Raw genomic sequence first — 4,224 nt, 5'->3', positions numbered from 1 at the left:
AAAGGTAGAATTTCATTTGTTAAAAGGGGGGCATAAGTCATTTTTTTATGTACACAAGTGAGAAAATTAGAATGATCCTTAAGGATCAGATTAACCTTTTCTAAGAGGATATTTATATTACATGATCTAGTAAGGGACATTGTGTGCAAATAAAGTGATTGGGTGATTGCTAAAACATGTTAGTTGTTTAGTAGTAACTTTTTCAAAAAAGAAAATGGTAAGGTAAATTACATTAACACCCTTTTATGAGGCACCTAAGTACAACTTACTCCACAGGTCACAACTAGTGGTGTCAAAACAGGTTAGTAAACAGGTTCTGGGTATACCCACGGCGAACCAGGTCATACCCGGACAGGTCAGAATTCTGATTGTCAGTCCCCCGGGTCATGACTGGTCAGGTTTTGTTCAACTGGGTCGAACACATTTGAATCATTGGATTCCCGAGTGCCGGACAGGTCTGAACGTTCCATTTACAAGTCGATCCATTCCCGGGTATAAGCGCCCTTTGACATTTTTTAGCCGGGTTTACGAAGGTCGTATTTAGGTTTCATGTACGGTTGAGTTAAGTGAAATGTACTCGGGTTGAATTAGTAATGACCTTAGTTCGATCATTGTGAAACATCGGGTCCATTCGCTATTGAACGCCAATTCAACTTCGGGTAACTCTTTGTCGGGTCATCTTGATTTTGTTATGTATTTGTAAATGAATCATATTAATAAAAGTATTAAGATCGATATATATATATATATATATACATACATACATATGTGTGTGTGCGATAAATATAAGGATGACAATGAAAAATCAATAAAAATCACGGTAATCAATAAAGTATTAAGATCGATATACATACATACATACTTAAATAATACTAATAACAACTTCAATAAAGATAATTAAAATTTAAAATTATAATGAAATAGTAATAATTAACTAATTACTAAAGACCGTAAGACTAAACCAACATAAGAACTATTAAGATGATAAGAATATAAGATTATCAATCCATGTGCTAGGTCATCAATCCATGTGCTAGGTTATTCTATTTTTCTATTGGCTAAAAAATGATATCATGGATCATGAATTAGAACCATTGATATGAGAAGGATTAAAATCTAACCATTAATTGTGTATTGAAATATAAAAGAGGGGAAAAAAGGGATCTAATCTCATCCGTTGATGATTTCGATCAAACGAATGAGATTGAATTTAAAAAACCCTAACATTCTTAGGTATAAAAGAAGCACCCACATTTTTCATCGATCTCCCATCTGGCCATCTCCCTCGACGGCACAACCGTCCTCTCCTTCCTCTATCTACTTTCTCAGATCCTCTCTCACAGCCACCATTTTTATGTATTTTGCCACATACGTGGGTTCAGTCCTCCAAGACCGGTTATAGCTCATCAACAACCGTCGTCAACAACCGCACGCCAACCTCTCCTTCCTCTATCTCTATCACATTAGGATCAGGCCTAAGAAGTAATGATGCTGATCTGTCAAAAGTAAGTCATAACCATTCTATTTTCACGTCCTCCTACCACATTTCATGCATTTTTGGTAACAATTTTGTCCTCCTTTAATTTCTCTTTTGCTGCTTGATATAGCTGAGCGGAGTGATAAAACTAGAGTATAGAATTGCTTTAAGATCTTCACTTAGAGAAGATTTCACTGAAGGTGTCCGTGTTGTCTTGGTTGACAAGGATCAGGAGGACGTGAAAATGGAATATGGTAGGAGGACGAATCGACGGAAGGAATCGGAAACGAAGAGTTGATTTCAGAGGAAGGAGATGTGGAGTTGATGAGATGAGAATGTCGAAAGATTTTTAGCGTTTATTTTTAATTTAGTTTATTAAAATTCTGAATTATTCAGCGTTTAATTGTAATTTTAATAAACTCTAACTAAATTTTGTCTATTTTTTCTTTGAGGGGAAATTTTGTCTATTTTTAATTTAGTTTGTTCATCGTTGTAAATTATTTCTTAATTTAGCTTGTTAATATATTTTTTTTAGATTTTTAATTGTCGAAATCTTCAACAAGGCTGAATATTGTTTTAGATTTTTGATTTAGCTTGTCAATATACATTATTTTCGCAATTCGTTTATTAATTTAGCTTGTTTAAATATTAGGTTTTAGATTTTTAATTCGTATAATATTATTTTTTGCGCTGAATAATTCAGAATTTTGTAATTCATTTTTCTTGTTTTTATTAATTTATTTTTTCGTATACTGTATTTTTCTTCTTGTTTTTGTTAATTTATTTGTTTATTTACTGTCTTTTTCTTATTTTTATATTCTTATTAATTTAGCTGTATTATGATATTGCATGTAGAATCTCTTGCGTTTTCAGAAATGATAAAGATTGTTGGTGGTGTTTGTTAATTGAACAAGATTTGCATAAAACCAGTAGTTAACAAGTACTTGATTAAGCGATTTAAAATTGCTGGTTTGGGATATAGAAATAGTTTTGTAAGTTGATGTTATCTTAGGTTTAATAAGTTTAATAAAAAAATCAAAGTAAAAATAATTGACTTGTGAATTCAAGTACAATTTGATGTAGATAACAATAAATTAATTTGGTTACTAAACAGCTTTGGTTAGTCAAGTTCAATTTTTGATTAAAATTTGTCAAGTTTCAACTCAATTTTTGTTCAATTTTTTTTTTTGACAGCCAATTTTTGTTCAATTTAATTTTAGTAAAAATAATTTACATGTTGACATTGTGACTTTAATAATATACATCAATAGATGTAAAATTAAAACAAGAGAATAATGTACACAAATAATTCAAAAATAAATGAAAATAAAAATATAAACAAATACATGATATTGAAAGTGTAACCTTCAAATAGTCAAATTAAATGTAATTTAATTTTTAATTTTTTATTTAATTAATTATTAAATGTAAGCAATTTTATAAATTAACATATTTAAATTATTTTGTAGATATAAAAAAATTGAATTTTAATAATATCTTGTTGATTGCGGTCGGGTTCGGGTTTGAGAGCAGGTCTGTCTGAACAGGTCAGGATATAATCTTGCCGGTGCCGGTCAGGTCTGGGTAATCCCAGGTCAGGTTTCGGTCAGGTCTAAGGACTGACCCTCACAGGTCGAACCAGGTTCAAGTCAGGTCAAAATCAGGTTGACCCAGCGGTCAGATTTGATTCTGACACCACTAGTCACAACCGCCTGATTTCCTTGATGAAAATCAAAACCACAACTCGTGGGTGGACGATGAAGGGGTTTACCATTCTTCCACCTCATCATTCTCAATTGCTTAGTAATAATAGAAGGTTGGTTGTCCCATAATTGTCAGGGAATGGGTTATTCCACGTAAAATTGACATTTTACCTTGAATATTTGTTGCACCTTGCCAATTCATCTATCATATGCATCATGTATATGTAAAAAACTAATAGGCAACTAGTATAATGTAGAGAGTGAGGGACAACTTAATCGTTATACCATCTCTCTGGATTACAATAGGTTTGTTCGTCGATTTTTTTGGTGTCTGGATTGGTCCTTACAAGAATTATTCAACTATAAAGAAAGAAATATTGTCAATTGTTTTATGCATTTCAAAATTTCAAGATGATCTTTATAATAAAAAGTTTTTGTTAAGAATTTTGCAAAGCAGCAAAAGAAGTTAAAAAAGGATGTTCAAAACAAAATTTTGCTCGATGACAAGCAATTCTATCTGTGTTTGATTTTGAAATTGAGTATATAAAAAGAGAGAAAAATTCATTACCATATTTTTTTTTTTACAAGAGAATTCCTACAAGGCAAATCTAACAGTTTTTCAAATTCTATCACATGATCGGAATGATCTTTGAAGTCCAAAGATAAAGGGCTTCAACAGCCTTAAGATTATACAATGACTCATATTTTCCATCATGGACGAACAATATCCATTCAAAATTCTCCAAACCCTTGCCAAGATTTTCCTCCATTAACCTAAAATCAAGCAGCCAAACTCCTATTACTTAAAAACCTACTCAAAAAATTGTTCCTAAAAACATCGAAACCTCCAATATTTCATACTTTTCAAAACCAAACACTGCACGTATAGTACTAACAAACTTTACTAAAGTTCCTTTTAGAGAAAATTTAAGTGGTTTTGTCGAAAGAGTATTTCCTTATGACTTATAGTGGTTTCCTTATCACAAAGCACAAAACAAGGAAGAGTAGTTAGTTTTATGGTCTCCATTACAATGCAACCAACAA

The 4,224-nt window shown here is 31.6% G+C and overlaps 1 long non-coding RNA gene across 1 annotated transcript; it reads left to right on the top strand.

Moving 5' to 3' along the window:
• Positions 1-900: 900 nt before the first annotated feature.
• On the top strand, positions 901-2,020 carry LOC104891176 (uncharacterized). The gene is made up of 2 exons (XR_789753.4): positions 901-1,505; positions 1,608-2,020. It is a non-coding gene; the product is annotated as an uncharacterized LOC104891176 (long non-coding RNA).
• The last annotated feature ends 2,204 nt before the right edge of the window (positions 2,021-4,224 follow it).

The sequence above is a fragment of the Beta vulgaris genome, chromosome 1, assembly GCF_026745355.1.
Source record: "Beta vulgaris subsp. vulgaris cultivar EL10 chromosome 1, EL10.2, whole genome shotgun sequence".
NCBI lineage: Eukaryota > Viridiplantae > Streptophyta > Magnoliopsida > Caryophyllales > Amaranthaceae > Beta > Beta vulgaris.
Note: the sequence above shows the minus strand (reverse complement) of the source record. Positions and strands in the feature narration are given on the sequence as shown.